Source organism: Haematobia irritans, chromosome 2, assembly GCF_050003625.1.
Source record: "Haematobia irritans isolate KBUSLIRL chromosome 2, ASM5000362v1, whole genome shotgun sequence".
NCBI lineage: Eukaryota > Metazoa > Arthropoda > Insecta > Diptera > Muscidae > Haematobia > Haematobia irritans.
This window is the reverse complement of record NC_134398.1, coordinates 95,864,536-95,882,642: the sequence shown is the minus strand read 5'-3', so window position 1 is coordinate 95,882,642 and position 18,107 is coordinate 95,864,536. Positions and strand designations below refer to the sequence as shown.

General features: G+C 31.9%; 1 protein-coding gene and 1 long non-coding RNA gene across 2 annotated transcripts in view; one reads left to right on the top strand and one right to left on the bottom strand.

The window, feature by feature from the left end:
- The window catches only part of LOC142224818 (uncharacterized), an 83,719-nt gene that overhangs the window by 12,828 nt on the left and 52,784 nt on the right, over window positions 1-18,107 (top strand). The gene's annotated exons all lie outside the window — the stretch shown is intronic.
- Window positions 15,445-17,159, bottom strand: LOC142225817 (uncharacterized). Its single transcript, XR_012719437.1, has 4 exons — window positions 16,827-17,159; window positions 16,403-16,761; window positions 16,007-16,338; window positions 15,445-15,942 (listed from the first exon to the last, which is right to left on the bottom strand). It is a non-coding gene; the product is annotated as an uncharacterized LOC142225817 (long non-coding RNA).

The following is an 18,107-nucleotide window of genomic DNA, read 5'->3' as shown; positions in this document are numbered from 1 at the left end:
TTTCAATTGTGTTATAAGATATGTTTTCTCCTTGAAACGATATGATCATGTGTCTGCGTATGCGGAACAAATAACGGGGTTAACACTGGAACGAACGATGACTTTCAGATCTTTGCTGTATTTACATAAAATTATTTATACTGGCAGTCCACAATATCTTTATGAAAGGTTAAGATTTATGCGTTCAAACAGAGGTAAACGTCTAATTCAGATAAGACATCGTTTACATATTTCAGAATACCATTTTTTCATATCAAGTATCCGTGCTTGGAATCTATTGCCTACACAAATACAACGAACAGATAACGCAAACCATTTTAAAACTAAATTATATAATTATTTAAAGAACTAAAAATATATTATACACTGAAAAAACAGTGAACCCTTTTCCATTGCAAAATGAACTAAACTGTAGTAATATTGACCATGATTTAGCCCTTAAGATTTTTTTCAACTTGTCTAGTTTATAATTCTCTTAAATTGTAGTTCATCTATAACATTGTATTTTAGTTCATTTTTACAACACCATAAGATTTATATACCCCTACCAAGTTAAGAAGTCAGTATTATTTTGGTTTACTTGTTTATTTTTAGGGAAACCTGATAATAAAAATTGGTTATCAGTCTCTTTAAAATCTCGACGACTAAACTTTTTTTAAATCAATCATTCCACAGTACAGAGAAATAAAATAATTAAAGGAACAACAAACCGTTTTACTATTATGAAAATTTTCATACATTAAAATTAAACTTTCTTTAAGCAAAAGTACTTTATTATAAAAACTTATGATGAAAGTTCTTAATACAATGTTTTTTTGTGAATAAAAATTATGACCACGTGGAACAAGAAAGTAGTTCATTTGAACTCGCTGTTTGTACATTTTGACTTATCCGTTTTTTATTCATCGTAGGTAAATTTTTCACATATCTTGCTGGAAAAAATGGAAACAATAATGAAAATTAACACCATGTAATGAAATATAATTTTTAATTCTTCATTTTAGCTTGTAACTTACAATATTTGGGGGCATTTTATCAAATGGTGTAAGGAATTCAACTTTTCTTTGGAAAACGTATCTCATAAAATTTGTACCTGAAACAATTAGAGAAATAATGAAGTATTCTATATAAACTCATAAAACTGTGTTGTATCGATAATAAAATGAATATTCTAGTTGAAAGAAACTTTTAATATAAAACTTACCAATTCTCTATTAAATTGTACGCTGAGGGGAAATATAAAAAGTTGTCCAAATTTATTTGGGTTGCTCTGAAATTAAATATTTATTTTTTACATTAAATAAAATTATTAAATAGGTTTTCAAAAAATCTAATGAAAAAAATAATAATATGCATAAAAAACCCTAGACAGTCATCATTCGTCAAAATGACGACACGTAATTTCATTTTCGATTTAAAATGCATTTTAGTGTATTGGTAAATGGTAAATTTAAGTTATACTAATTCGACCGTTTTATGCATTTTTGTTTTATACTAATTAAAACCAAATTGAATAAGAAAATAAATTCAAGTTTGGTTCACTTTTTCGCTCACGATGAAAACTATAGCGTCTTGAAATAAGCCGTAGTCAAAATGACGAAGGATGACGTTAATGTACAAAAAATAAGGATGACTGTACAGGGTTAAAAGAAAGTTAAAGAATCCTTACCAATTCACTATTAAATTACAAGCAAAGGAGTACTAAAATTTTTTCCAAATTTTAAAGGGGTTATTCTGAAATTAAATATTTGTTTTTTACATTAAAAATATTACATTGGTTTCCGAAAAATTTGATTAAAGAAATACTAAAATAAGGTATTAAAAACCTGTAATTTTGATGAAAAAAGGGTCATAAAAACGTAAATATTATAGTTGAAAGAAAGCCAATTTTAAAAAGGAAAACTTACCAATTCTCTATTTTTTAAATTTGTTTGAATCCATCTGGAGTTGCTCTGAAATTAAATATTGTTTTTACAACAAAGAAAAACATTAAACTGGTTTCCAAAAAAATAATTAACAAATAATAATATACATAATAAATAATCTTTTTAAAAGAAAGTCATATTAAAAAATACTTACCAATTTATGAATAAACTATACGCTGAGATATAACAAAAATTTTCCAAATTCATCTGGAATTGAATATTAATTTTTTACATTGAATAATGAAAATTTCAATACACTTTAAATTTCAACATATTTTACTAAATATTCTTAATAACTTTTTTCTAAACTACCGATAAAATATTAATAACTTTCATTTAAAAGGTTTAATAAACAAACTCCAATATATGTCTCAAAAATCCAAAATATTCCATGCCTTTATATTCCCTTGTTGCATGCCTGCTTAAAAGATGCAACAACCCACGCCAACGCCAACTATACAACTGAAGCATGCCAAACAAAACCAAGCAAAGCCAAAACATTCCTACAACAACAAAAACACATGTGCCTTTATTGAAAACAACACCTCATCCAGCCAAATAAACCATACACGAATAAAAAAACACACACACAAACCACTAAATGAACAAAAATAAAAACAACCCCACGCTCATGTATACACAACAAAACTCAAGTAACATCATCTTTATACTAATCACATTCCACTATGCCGATAAAGATCTCTGTACTATGCATCAGTTCATCGCATCTGCTGACAATTTACTCTAAGAATAATATTCGTAAAGGCACACCAGTTTATGAACGATGAAACGTTTAACTTAAAATTTGCAAAAACTTCATGAAATGCTACCATTTTTGACGAAAATGTCTATAAATTTAATTACATGTGAACTAAAAATATTTCATTGGGTAATTTTCTACCAACAATTATTAACTATAGGAATTGTCAGTAAGAAATTGCTATCCACTTTCAAGTTCATTCTTCGTAAAAAAATATTTTCTCATACAAAAAAATCTTATAGTAAATTGCACTTATTATTTAGAAAGTACTTTACATTTCACAAGTAGTTTTATAGCTTGACAAACGAAATTTTAACTACCAGTTAAGAAATTGTTTAAGGAAATTTCCATCGTATTTTGTAGGCCATGAACTAAACGATTGCTACTTAGAATTTGTAAAATTTCCTTTCGAGTAGTTAATTTTCGTTGAAGATACGAAAAATGAACTAAAATTCTGGAAAATTTTTGTAATAAATTATTGTAAAAATCTTCTTAAATTTACGAGACACTTTTTTTTCTGTGTAAAATTATACAATTTTTATTTTATTATTAATCTATTTTAAGTGTATTACATTTTATGTTTTATTAAATTTTGTTTGCTTTTTTGTTTTTACATGTTTTCCTCTTTTCAACTCCTAAACTAAAACTGTTACTATAAATAATAATTATAATATATTGTAACCTATCAAATTTTATCACAGAATAAGCCAATACTAGCTTTAAGAATTTATTCTTGTTGTATTGGTATGAAATTAATAAAAATAAATAAATAAAATTTTACTAAATTTGTGGAAACTTGGGTTTAGTTCGGTTTTTGTTTATTTTTACGAATGCTTTGTTATCAGTGAATAAATTTTTCTTTTTCAGTAGTAAATTCTTATACCCAGCGAAGAATTCCATGCCTTGTTCTAATTAATGAACTATTCCTAACTGCTTTCAGTTTAGGATTTTTTTGCAGAAACAAGTAAATTTAATTTATTTAAAATGTAAAAACAAAAAATTGTTCTTTGAAAATTCATAAAAATCAAATTCATTGGGTAGATGCTACCAAGAGGAATAAAGTGGTCCGTGCAAGTGGAGGCTGTTTGTATGGGTTCAAAAAGGAATTGCAAGAGAAATATGGCCTAAAATTCTGTGAAGTGCATACACCCTCAAAAAAAATCGCTTCTCTAACATATGTTCCAAACATATTTTGCAGGAAGCGCATATATTATTGGATACCGCCGAAACATTAATATGTTTCTTTTATGTGATCATATTATATGTTTGGAAGCATTTTGAGTCCAAAAGTAGTATATGCTTGGAAGAATTCCCCAAAGAAGATTGTGTTCATTCCCTCACATAATTTTCACTTCCACGAAATTTTTTAGTTCTTCGCATCTTTTTCTGTAATACAAATATGTCGGTTTTTTTCAAATGTCTATTCTCTTGGTTCCGAATGTCTATTCTCTTTATTCCGAATACTCCTTCTAACATTCAAATTAAATAATATTTAGACTTAAGCATATTAAATTTTTGGCCTTATCATGAAACAGTTTTCCGAAACAACATACAATCGGTTTCACAGAAATTGCTCTCATTTCATTCTCTCGCTGTGTTATGTTGATACTTTTTAATCAACCCTCCCGGTTTCCATCTCTATTTCTTTCTCTATACTAAGCAGTCCATCTCTCTCTGTCGCTCTCCGAATAAAGTATCACAACATATATATGTTTACTCGAAATTTGTAAATTTATATATGTTTACATTCACACATATTATTTTTATAAAACATTCATGCCCCAAACATAATATATTCTAACATATTAACATATGTGTCCCAAACATTTTGTGTTAGTTTAGGAACATTACATGTTTGCACTTAAATATATTGTGTTTAAAAATTGTGCCCGAAACATATTTTGTTTATATCGGAACATATGAAAAACATATTTTTCTAACAGTGTAGTAATATAATTCTGAAGTCTAATTTTGGTGTAAGGGTGACTTTGATATCTTTGATACTTTCTTGCAAAATTTGAACCCTCCGGGTTTTTGCATAATTGGGGATTTGAATGCGCGAATAGGAGAAGAGCAGATTGAGGTCGACTTTGTAGGTGATAATCGTAACATTAGTGCTCAGAGAAATTCCAGGGAAAAATTGCTGAATTCGAAAGGGAGAAAGGTGATCGATATTGTGGAAAATAGAGGAGGTATCGTATTGAATGGGAAAACAAGAGGTGATATAAATGGAGAATATACATTCTGCGGCGCAATGGGAAGCTCAGTCATCGATTTTTGTATTTGCTCAGCGAACTTCTTGACGTGGATAGCCTTGCGATAGCCTCTAAACATTTCTCTGACCATATGCCACTATACCTGGATATCAAATTCCCACTGCTGACACGATATTCGACTCAATCGACCAAAGTGAAAAGATTGATATCGCAGTATCAGAATAGGCTAGCAGAACTGGCTGCAGGCTTAGAGTTCAAGGATATTTCATCGGCTGATGACATGTTACGCCAAATAACATCCAGTATTACGGATACACAGATCCGAAAATCTGGTAGGAAAGTCTTCGATCTTAAGCAGAAATGGTTTGATTGGCAATGCTTTCGCTTGAAAACACTTATGAAGAAGAATCTAAAGGACTTTAGAAAAAGAACACACTACTGAGAATAGGGAACGCTACTGTTCGTCTTGGGCAAAACTTCAGGCCTTATGCCGCGAAAAACGAATATCGAGTTACAATCAAGAAATTGCGAAGTTAGAAGGGTAGCCGATGGGAGGGGTTGGTGGAACCTCGCAAAGTCTTTGAGTGGAAAGTCAGGTAACGGAAGATCACATCTAACCGCGGATGATTTTCTATCACATTTTGGTTCATTACTACTTGACAACCCTAATCACTTAATTATGAGTTAGTGTTCGCCTTACTTATTAGATCAAATTTTGGGCTCGCCGATTGAGTTGTGTGTCGTAAAGGGTCTCAAGTCGGGCAAATCGCCAGGCCCGGATGACATCTCTTATGAGTTCTATAAGCATGTTCCACGGTGTTTCTTGCAAGATGTTTTACAAATGTTCAACTACATCTTCCTCCATGAGGAAATCCCATTGCCTTTCAGTGAGTCTATTTTAATTCCCTTGTATAAGAAGGGAGATCGAAATGTACCTACGAATTATAGAGGTCTCACTTTGATTGATATGATTTGCAAAATATTCTGTTGAACAGAATAAATGAATGCGTCGACCATAACTAAATTTTAAATGAGTACCAAGCAGGATTTAGGAAGGAGTATTCCACCGTCGACAATATTTTTAATTTGACCAACATAGTTTACCTCAATAGATTGAATGGGAAGCCTACATACGCCTTTTTGTCGATTTTACATCTGTCTTTGACTTAATCCCTCGAAACAGTCTATACTACAAACTTTCCTGTATCGGACTATCGTCGAAGACGATCAGATTAATAAATCTTATATACATGAACTCTAAGGGCCAGTTTCTCAATGTCTTGTTATTATTTATCGTGTCGATAAAACAGTTCGACAAGGCTGTATTCTCAGCCCCATACTATTTTCTTTGTATATTAATGACTTTCCCGATAATCTACAAGGGGGAATTGTCGTAGCTGGGACGACTATGACATTGTTTTACTGTCTGATACTCCTAAAGGGCTAATGATAAGTAATTTATACAAACACTGTGCCACATGGAGCCTTAGGGTAAATTTAACTCCATCGAAGATTCTTATATTCCGCAAAGGGCCAAGAATCCCATCTGGCTTAAATTGGGTCTATGGAAATGGGAATATAGAGGTTGTAAACATTTACACTTATCTTGGAGTTCACTTTTCGTACAACTTATCATTTAAAATACATCTACATAGCAAACTTCCAGCCGCGAAGATTGCCATTAATTCAACTTGGTCTAAATATATGAACCATCCTAGAATTTCAGCTAAGAACAAAATGAAGATTTTTGAAGCTTGTTCTAAATCCATAATAATATATGCAGCTCAGGTCTGGGGGTATGAGCGTTACGATGATGAAGAGAAACTCTTCCGGTTCTTTACCAAAAAAATTCAACACCTTCCACAAAATACTCCGAATTATATGCTGTACTTGGAGACTGGAATTAGCTCTACGTTCATATCAACCCTGAAATCCCATTTTACGTACGTGAACTAGATACTGCGACTCGAATACTGTGACAAGATACTGCGGAAAGGATAATTGAACTTGATGCGTTTTGGCAAGTGAATGGAGGGAAATTTGCAGCTCGATACACGGACGAAAAATACTTTTTTCATATGTTTGGGTGTAAAAGTTATATGTTTGGAACTCAAATTTTTTAACACAATATTTTTAAGTGCAAGCATATAATGTTCATAAACTATCATAACATGTTTGGGACATGTATGTTAACATTAGCGTAGCTAGACAATTTTCCTAGGGGGGGCTATAGCCCCCCTAGCTAAAAATGTATAGACTGAACTTATAGGTTCAATTATTGTTTTATTTCATAAAAAAATAAAAAAAATAGATATCAAAATAATATATAATAAAGCAACTAAATTTAGTTCCACACTTTTCCCAGCAAAAAAATTGGGATTTGTTTTAAAGGCACAACTTTAAAAGCACTTCCAAAAATGTCCTCACAAGAAGTTAATTATATTAACTACACAGGAAGTTTTTTACTTCAGTTTTTTCATATTTTAATGCGTAATTTTTATTTTCGTTTGTCAAATAGTTTAAAAAAAGAGTAAGAATAAATAAAATGGTAAAAATTATTAAAATTTTGCCACAAAAATGCTAAATCCATTATAGAAAAATAATTTTTGAAAATATTCAAACAAGCGTTAGAATGCAATAAAAATCATAAAAAAATATAAAAATTATTATAAATTAATGTTTCTTGAAGCTCGAGGTCTTTATAAATATTTATATAATTCTAACAAAAGGTCGACCAAAAATCAAATAAAAAACGAATAAATAAAAATTATTTATTTGAGAAAATATCACACAATTTTTTAATTCAGATTCAAAACTCTGAATTCGGATCACACCGTAAGAAGTGATGTAAATTTATTACAGCGGCTGTTGAAACGGTGGACATTCGTTCTATGACGAGTTCCTATTACATCCATCGCTTCTCCGCCAATTTTGCACCACTTCCGGACCCAAAAAGAAGATTTTCACTTCTTTTTTGGCTACGCTTTTTTGCAGCATTATTAAGATATTAATTTATGAAAGAACCAAATAAACACAAGCATTGGAGAAATGCTTATATTCAATACCCTTTCAAAAATTTTTTCAAAGAATTAGATTAGAATTCAATTTGAGAAATTGTTGAGAAAATCGGGTTCTCAACAAAAAACAGACATTACCCTCAAAACAGTAGTCAACATTGTTACATTGTTGGACGTGTTTTCAAGTTGCTCCAATTAAAATTAAAATTTCATTGTGAATATCTCGCTTAACTTGTGCTAAACCGGTGCTTAACGTGATCTAAAGCTTTTGCATTCTGTTCGACATATTTCGTTTGAGCTGTTTTGTGTTGAAAGCTGTATTTTTATAAAGTTTTATAAAACTGCAAACCATCGAAAGCAATACAAATATTTCAGTTTTTGTTGTTGTTTCGTGGTTTCTGTAAACAAAGAGAAAAGGCGCTTTGACCTGTGAGTACACAAATTAGAAACGTCAGCTTCAGAGAATGAAGCCGACCCATTTTTGTCGGCGGCGGCTAACACTAAATTTTTTCCTCCGGCGGCGGCGGCTTGACGGCTAAGCCGATAAAAAATTGTTTGTTCGGCGGCGCAAAATTATCTATTATAAAATCAATTTGAAGTTTTCCGAATTGTAATGAGATTAGTTGTACAACCAATCCTACAATCAAATTTACATTTCATTCAAATTTTTTGAGCTAAATTTTTGTAAAACTATTGTAGCAACTTGATACTAATTGATTGAAGGTGGAAAGTTCAAAATTTTGGCAAAAACTATAACAAGTATTATTAAATTTTTCTGATATAAATCAATATATTAGATTAATTGGCGGCTAAATTTGAGTCGAGATGAGTCGACATATTCGGCGGCGGCGTCGACTGCTAAAAACGGGTCGGCGACGGCTAAAATCGGCGGCGCGACTGGGCGGCTTCATTCTCTGGTCAGCTTACTCCTCACTCAATAGTGTTGGCCAGCGAAACGTCATTCCACTGTTCTCCTTCTGTTTTGATTGATAAAAGCTCACTTCAAAAGTTTTTCTGTGGTTGTTGATCAGGCTAAGTACTAATCACTGGTTGTGGAAATAGCTAAGTACTGAATTTGCTAACCTAAACTCAACTCTGATTTTGTATATGCCTAGAAGTATACTTTGGATTTTACGTATTAAATTTTACATTTGATTTCAAGTCTACACCTACAAATCAATCGCCTGCTGGTTCAGCTCCAAAACCTTTAAGGGTCTTACCCCCAATGAAAACCATTTTTGCTGCCCGTTTTGCTCCAGAAACAACTGAGGATGATATTCATTTCTACATAAAATCAAAACTGAATGCAAATGTAGACATTAAGGTATCTAAACTGCAATTTGTAGAGAGGAGGAACAAGTCGTCATTTAAAATTTTCGTACCTGAGGACATTTTTGACACAGTGGTCAATCCGGAATTTTGGCCTTACAGAGCTGTGGTGCATGAATTTGTTTTTAGAGATAGAGTTGCCCGTTTACCTGCACGTCCCGTTGAGCAATCAAAAAACTGAATAAAACCCTGTCTGATACAAATTTTACTTTAGTTTATCAGAATGTTAGGGGACTTAACACAAAATTATGCAACCTATATACGGATAGCTTTGGCTTTGATTATGATTTGATTATATTTACTGAAACCTGGCTTCAAAGTAATATCTCAAATACTGAAATCTTATGCGACAAGTACCAAATTTATAGATGTGACCGCACAAATGGTTTGAAGAAATCTGGTGGCGGCGTCCTAATTGCTGTTTCTTCGAAATTTGCTTCATCAAAAATTGATATTCCAAATGAACTTCAAATTGAATATTTAGGAGTGAAAATAAGGTGCGGCCATAATTCATTGTTTGTGACTTGCTCCTATATTCCTCCTGGTTCTTGTAACGATGTTTATAATGCTCATTTGACTGCTATCCAATCGGTCCTATCTACTGCGAGATCCTCTGATTTGATTGTTTTGTCTGGTGATTTTAACATTCCATCTATTACATGGAAATATTGTGAGGAAATGAATTACTCCGTACCAATGCTAAGAAATGGATATCAATCTGAATTTGTTGAAAACTTGTTAAAAGATGGTCTTTTTCAAATTAGCAACATACAAAATTCGAAAAATAAATTACTTGATTTATTTTTTACAAATGAACTAAAAGATGTGTTTTTATCACGCGTCAAGATGTTCATCATCCCACTGTCTGTATGAATATAAATATGTCTTTTTCGAGATCTATGCGAAAAAAACTCGTATTGAAAACTGATAAAATATTCTCTTTTAATAGAACTGATTACGAAAAACTGAACTCATTACTATTAAATGTGGATTGGAATAAAATCTTACCAGCGAGAAATCTTGATGAATCAATAAATACATTTTATGAAACTTTGAATTCATTCATTGCCCAATCTGTTCCATTAATTCGAATAACTTCTCACACTGGTCCACCTTGGAATGACAGTAAATTACGTAACTTGAAGAATAGAAAGAATAAACTTTATAAAAAGTATAAAAAATCTGGATCTGTGACTGACTACGCAAACTACTCAATTGCTCGTTCAGAATACAACCGGTGGAATAAACAATCCTATAACAATTATTTATCGAAAATTAAAAATGAACTGAAGCTTAATCCAAAGTCATTTTACAGATTTGTTAATTCTAAACGTCAATCAAATGTGTATCCAAGAACCCTTCACTATGGTGCTGTTGAAGGGGATGATAATGAATCTATATGTAATTTGTTTTCAAAGTTCTTTGCAACAACTTACTGCCATAAGGATTTCAAGCAATCTGATGCGTACCCATATAAGATACAGGAATATTCGACATTCACTACTCCATTTATTTCTCCTGATATTGTGATGAGTTATATGGAAAAGATAAAATGTTCATATCGCCCGGGCCCTGATGGGATTCCCAGTAACATCCTCAAATATTGTGCTCATTCTCTTTCGACTGCTCTTTCATTTCTGTTTAATGAATCTTTGCGCACAGGTCAGTTTCCTACGTTGTGGAAGAATTCATTTATCATTCCGCTATTTAAAAATGGAAGCAAGTCAGATATTACGAATTATAGAGGCATTGCTAAATTAAGTGCTATTCCAAAACTGTTGGAGAAAATTATTTCTGATAGTTTGAATCATCAAGTCTCCTCTCTTCTATCGCCTAAACAACACGGCTTCCGTAAATCTTGTGCGACCATAACAAATATCTTGGAATTGACTACAATGGTTAATGGAGGCTTTAGAGATCGTTTACGGACTGATGTCATTTATACTGATTTTAGTAAGGCGTTTGACAAAGTAAACCATTCACTTTTACTGTACAAACTGCATCGCATGGGCTTCAGTGAATTAATGGTATCCTGGCTTGAAAGTTATCTAAAGAATCGTACACAATTTGTAGTATTTGATAACATTATTTCAAAATCAATACATGTGCCTTCTGGTGTTCCACAAGGCAGTCATCTTGGCCCTCTATTGTTCTGCTTATTTATAAATGACCTTCCATCAGCCATTAAATATGGTTACACTCTCATGTATGCTGACGATGTTAAAATTATAAAGGTTATTCGGAATAGTGATGACCAATCCTTACTCCAATCTGATCTGAATAGCATGTACAGATGGTGCTCATCAAATATGATGGAACTGAACATAAGGAAATGCAAGCATATCTCTTTTTTTTAGATTAAATTATATCGACACGAATTATAACTTGAATGGCACAACGCTTGAAACTGTTGAATCCTTTAAAGATCTTGGAATACTTTTGGATCGTAGGCTAAATTTTAGATCTCACATTTCTATGACTGTAAATAAGGCCTATGGATCATTTGGATTTGTCAAGCGCTGGAGTAAGGAATTTTCTGAACCATTTGTTACAAGAAACTTATATACTTCACTTGTGCGTCCTATCCTTGAATATGGATCTGTAATTTGGGACCCACAGTACCAAATTCATTGCAATCGTATTGAATCTGTTCAGAAACAATTTTTACTGTTTTGTTTACGTCGGAATAACTGGACACCTCAAACCTTGCCGTCTTACAAAGAAAGACTATCGCTCATCAAATTACCTACACTGAAAAGTAGACGTACCATGCTGAATATCTGTTTTATGGTTGATTTAATTAACGGAAGATTTAAATCTGACTTCCTTATTAACAGCATATCATTCAATGTACCCTTTAGACCTACCCGCAACTTTGAACTGCTCCACATTGAATACTTTCGAACGAACTTTGAAAACAACGATCCACTTCGCCGTCTTTGTAAAGAATTCAATAAATTTTATTATTATCTTGATTTGTCAGAAGAGAAATACAGTGTAAAGAAAAAGATAACATTATTATTAAATACTTGATATATTAACAAACGATATGTATATAATGTAATATATTACTGTTAGTCTGTAAGGGTTTAATCCATAGATGAAAATCATAAAAAAAAACAGTAGAATTCAAGACCTTAGCAACAATTTCTCAACATATTAGCAACAACTTTTCAAACTAAATTTCATTTTAATGCTTCAAACCTATTGGAAAATTTATTAAACACAAGCAATTTGCAAGGCCGTTTGAATTAATGTTGAAGATGGGATTCACTATCAAATTTATATGGCGGTACCTATGAAAAATGCTCATCCTTGTGTTTGTTGGGAATAGTTTTAATACCAATTACTATTTTTTAATTAAGATGACTAAACCAGACTAAACAATATAATAAAGGAGCTTTACAGCCTGTTTCTGTATGTCGAATGAGCTCTGTCGATCGACTAAAATGGAAACAAACAGCCGAATTTATAACCAAAAAACAGCTGTTTCTATGAATTTCAGTCGATCGATTGAACTCAACTAAACCATAAGTCCAATCACAGCTCTATTTCATAAATATCAGACTGCAAACATTGCCATCGGCAACTGCTACCACAACCCAAGTAATTCGATTGTGCATGAAAGTCTTTAGCGGAACTTTGTGCGGTTGTATATACTTGTTTAATTTTTATAAAAACGTAAAATCGTAAATAGGTTTTCAAATTCTGGGGGGGGGGCTAAATTTTTTCTGGGGGGTCTAAGCCCCCTCCCCAAAGGCCTTCCTACGCTTATGTATGTTAATATGTTAGAACATATTATGTTTGACTATATATATACCCTGCACCACTTTGTAGATCTTAATTTTCAATACCATATCACATCCGCCAAATGTGTTGGGGGCTATATATAAAGGTTTGTCCCAAATAAATACATTTAAATATCACTCGATCTGGACAGAATTTGATAGACTTCTACAAAATCTATAGACTCAAAATTTAAGTCGGCTAACTAGGGTAAAACTAGGGTTAGTAAAAAATATGGGAAACATTTAAATCTGAAGCAATTTTAAGGAATCTTCGCAAAAGTTTATTTATGATTTATCGCTCGATATATATGTATTAGAAGTTTAGGAAAATTAGAGTCATTTTTACAACTTTTCGACTAAGCAGTGGCGATTTTTTAAAGGAAAATGTTGATATTTTGACCATTTTTGTCGAAATCAGAAAAACATATATATGGGAGCTATATCTAAATCTGAACCGATTTCAACCAAATTTGGCACGCATAGCTACAATGCTAATTCTACTCTCTGTGCAAAGTTTCAACTAAATCGGAGTTAAAAATTGGCCTCTGTGGTCATATGAGTGTAAATCGGGCGAAAGCTATATATGGGAGATATATCTAAATCTGGGGCCAAATCACCGCATTCGTCATCGAGTTCTGTTTCGTATCGAGAAACATTTCGATCGCTGTAAAATTTTGGATCACCGCATTCGATCGTAATTTATTTTGTCTACTACTTTTTTTTACATTGCTGTAAACATATGGTAATAAGAAATTAGAAGCAAAAGATGATTTCAAAATAACTTTTTGTGATCAAAATATGTATATGTGTAAAAAATATTATGAATCCATGTGTTTTTGTTTTCCTTATCTTCGGATTCAGAGGATGAGTACAAAGTGGCATTAATAAGGAAAAACATTCGAGACAAAATCAGTCGTTTGCCTGAGGTGGATTGCCTGTAAGTGACTCTATTTTGAAGTGAGTGCTTTTAACTAATTGTGTTTTTAACATCCATAGATTTAATAGACGCTTTCGTCTGTCAAAAGAAGCTTTTAAATATGTTCTTGAAAAATGAGTTTTTTTTTTGAAGCGGCTACTGAGCATTCCTTTTTTGTTCCGTTTCCCTGAATGCAAGTAATATTATATTTTCTTAAATGTATTTTGCCAAAATATATAAATAATACTTCCATTTTCACCAACTACTTGTTTCTTTTTGTTTACCTTTTTTTTCTGCTCAAAAATCACTACATATTTCGATTTCGATAGCATGCTACCTATCGTGTTCAACTTCGAGTAGAAACAATTCGATAACGACTGCGGTGATTCGCGTAAACTACTTTACGACGACGAAGTACTCGATTTCGACTGCGGTGATTTGGCCCCTGAACCGATTTCAACCAAATTTGGCACGCATGGCTACAATGCTAATTCTACTCCCTGTGCAAAATTTCAACTAAATTGGAGCAAAAAATTTGCCTCTGTCGTCATATGAGTGTAAATCGGGCGAAAGCTAAATATGGGAGCTATATCTAAATCTGAACCGATTTCAACCAAATTTGGCACACTTGACTACACTACTAATTGTACTCCTAGAGCAAAATTTCAACCAAATTGGGGTAAAACTCTGGCTTCTGGGACCGTATTAGTCCATATCGGGCGAAAGATATATATGGGAGCTATATCTAAATCTGAACCCATTTCTTCCAAAATCAATAGGGGTCTATTCTGATCCAAAACACATACTTGTGCCAAATTTGAAGTCGATTGGACTAAAACTGCGACCTAGATTTGATTACAAAAATGTGTTCACGGACAGACGGACATGGCTATATCGACTCAGGAGCCCACCCTGAGCATTTTTGCCAAAGACACCATGTATCTATCTCGTCTCCTTCTGGGTGTTGCAAAAATATGCACTAACTTATAATACCCTGTTCCACAGTGTGGCGCAGGGTATAAAAATGTAATGTGTCAGATATATAAAACAAACATAAACTGCCAAAAATTAGGACGGGCGGAATTTTAAATAACCACTATTATACAACAGATGACAGGAATAGCTGCACTGAAAAAAACATGCTCGGTTCTAGAGATTTTGTCTTTACCCAATAAACACAAACGTTTGAAAAATACTAAAATTCAATAATTTTTCAAACATTTTTTCAAAGGATTAGGGTAATATTCAAGTTGAGAAATTGTTGAGAAAATCGCGTTCTCAACAAAAAACAGACATTACCCTCAACAGTAAAATTCAACACAATAGCAATAATTTCTCCATTGTAATCCTCAAATTGAAATGCATCGCTACTCAATAATTTCTCAAACAGTTTTCAATGTGAGAAAAATAAAAAACTAGCATTGTTGCGAATACTTTCAAACCACAATTTGTATGAAAGTCAATCCTAGTTCTAACTGAAAGTCAATACTAAATTTCTAGGGATTTTGTAAATTTTATTATTTTTTCGTTAACAAATATAATAATCTTAAAAATAACATTAATAATATATGAAAATAATAATATTATACCAATCAAAATGTAATTATCTTATTAAACGTATTAATAAATAAAACTATGAATACAACTTTAAATATCTTAAACATTTTTACATGTATAATTCCATTTCCTCCATAATGTTGGTGTCATTAATATGCTGGCAATTTGAAATAATTACTATCGAGGAACTTGCTGGCTTGTGTGTTAGAATAGATTCCAGCAAGAGGAAATCACAAAATATCAAACTGATGACGGGATGTAAATTGATGTAATGCACATTTTCATCCAGAAGTTCTTGATATAGGAATTGTTGCACTTTGTTTTAATTGGTTGCACTTTGTAAGTTTTCTGAAAACTTTTCTTTGTTGTTTCCTTCATCGGTTTTTCATCGGCCAACATCTTCCAAGAATATACCATTCAATGATTTTAGTTTTCTGCAAAACAATCGAGTTTTGTGATTTCCATTATGTTTTCATTTCACTTTTTATTTTGACTTACCAATTTGTATTTCTTCCAACTGACCACGTACTTCGTGATTTCCTCAAGAACGTTGGTGTTACAAAATTGTTGTTATTAAAATACTGGCAATTTTCAGGAACTTGATGATTAGATAATTGGAATAAATTTCCAGCAATTTCAATTCACAAAATAACAAATTAAACCGATGATGCACATTTTCATCCAGAAGTTCTTGATATAGGAATTGTTGCACTTTGTTTTAGTTGGTTGCACTTTGTAAGTTTTCTGACAACTTTTCTTTGTTGTTTCCTTCATCGGTTTTTCATCGGCCAACATCTTCCAAGAATATACCATTCAATGATTTTAGTTTTCTGCAAAACAATCGAGTTTTGTGATTTCCATTATGTTTTCATTTCACTTTTTATTTTGACTTACCAATTTGTATTTCTTCCAACTGACCAGGTACTTCGTGATTTCCTCAAGAACGTTGGTATTACAAAATTGTTGTTATTAAAATACTGGCAATTTTCAGGAACTTGATGGCCAGATAATTGGAATAAATTTCCAGCAATTTCAATTCACAAAATAACAAATTAAACCGATGATGCGATATAAATTAAACTATCGATGTGATGCGAATTATCATCCAGTAATTGTTGATATGGAAAAGCATAAATACCAAGTTTTTTTGGTTGCACTTTGATTTATGGAAACTTTCTCGATAAGCCACTACCATTTTTCATCGGCCAGCCTCTTAATGTGTCCAAGAATCAGCATCCAAATATTTTAGTTGTCTGCAAAGAGATTTGAGTTTAGTGACTTCCTTCAAGTTTTCATTTCGTGTTTTAGTTTTACTTACCAATTATTATAAGCAATTTTAATTGATTATTAAAAAATTTCCACATTTTTGTATTTCTTCCACGAACTTTGTTGTCCAAAGTAGTATTGAAAACCATGTGGTTTTTTCGTTGCATTTCAGGGTAGTGTTTTGTCAAAGTTTTCTCCAATTATCTTCAACACATTTTCAAAGTTTGCGTCAACATTTTGCCAAATTGGTTGTAATTCGCAAACAATTTGAAGATGAATTGAAGATGAGCTTTTTCAAGTCAAGTTGAATTTATGTTGAAAATGATATTTACCCTCAAACTGAAGAGGTGTTGCATTTGAAAAACGCTCATCCTGTGTTTATTGGGTACTTTAAAAATGTTGGTATTGATTCCGAGCCAAAGAAGCGGAGAATACAAATAAGGATACTTTTAAGACACAATTTTCTTTTAAATTTGGGTATTGTGTTCTTGCTTCTAGGAAGAAAATTTTAATTGATCGTTTTTTCAGCTTGTTTTCTTCATATGCTATCAAAGTCCTTTAAAAACGAGTTAACGACAACTTTATTTTCCAAATTCAGACTCGGCTTTCAGTAGAAATTATGCTATGTTTCAAGTAAAAAAGTCTTTAAAATAAATTTCTTTCGTGTTATGATACCCATATTTAAGTCAAATCACTTAATTATAAGGGCAATACGACTTCATTGAAAAGTGTATCGACTTTTGGACAAGGAAAAAACTTTGTATCAGAGAAATGCGTCTTCTATGCTAAGCAAAATTTGCATTCGTATTTTAAAGACATGAAATCTTTGACCTCACGACAATATTTTTTTCAGTGTGGACAGTTACGAATATTGTTTCTATAGATGTAGAATGGTGAAACATAGATTTATAAATGGTCTACCAGTTATGGACATTAGAGGCCATTCATTTAATGTAAAGAATTTGGAGTGGCTTTGATGAAACAAACTTTCTCCCAAAAGACCGGCTCACACAGAAAAAAAAGTGTCTCGTAAATTTAAGAAAATTTTTACAATAATTTATTACAAGAATTTTCCAGAATTTTAGTTCATTTTTCGCATATTCAACGAAAATTAACTACTCGGAAGGAAATTTTACAAATTCTAAGTAGCAATCGTTTAGTTCATGGCCTACAAAATACGATGGAAATTTCCTTAAAAAATTTCTTAACTGGTAGTTAAAAATTCGTTTGTCATGCTATAAAACTACTTGTGAAATGTAAAGTATTTTGTAAATAATAAGTGCAATTTACTATAAGATTTTTTTGCATGAGAAAAATTTTTTTTACGAAAAAT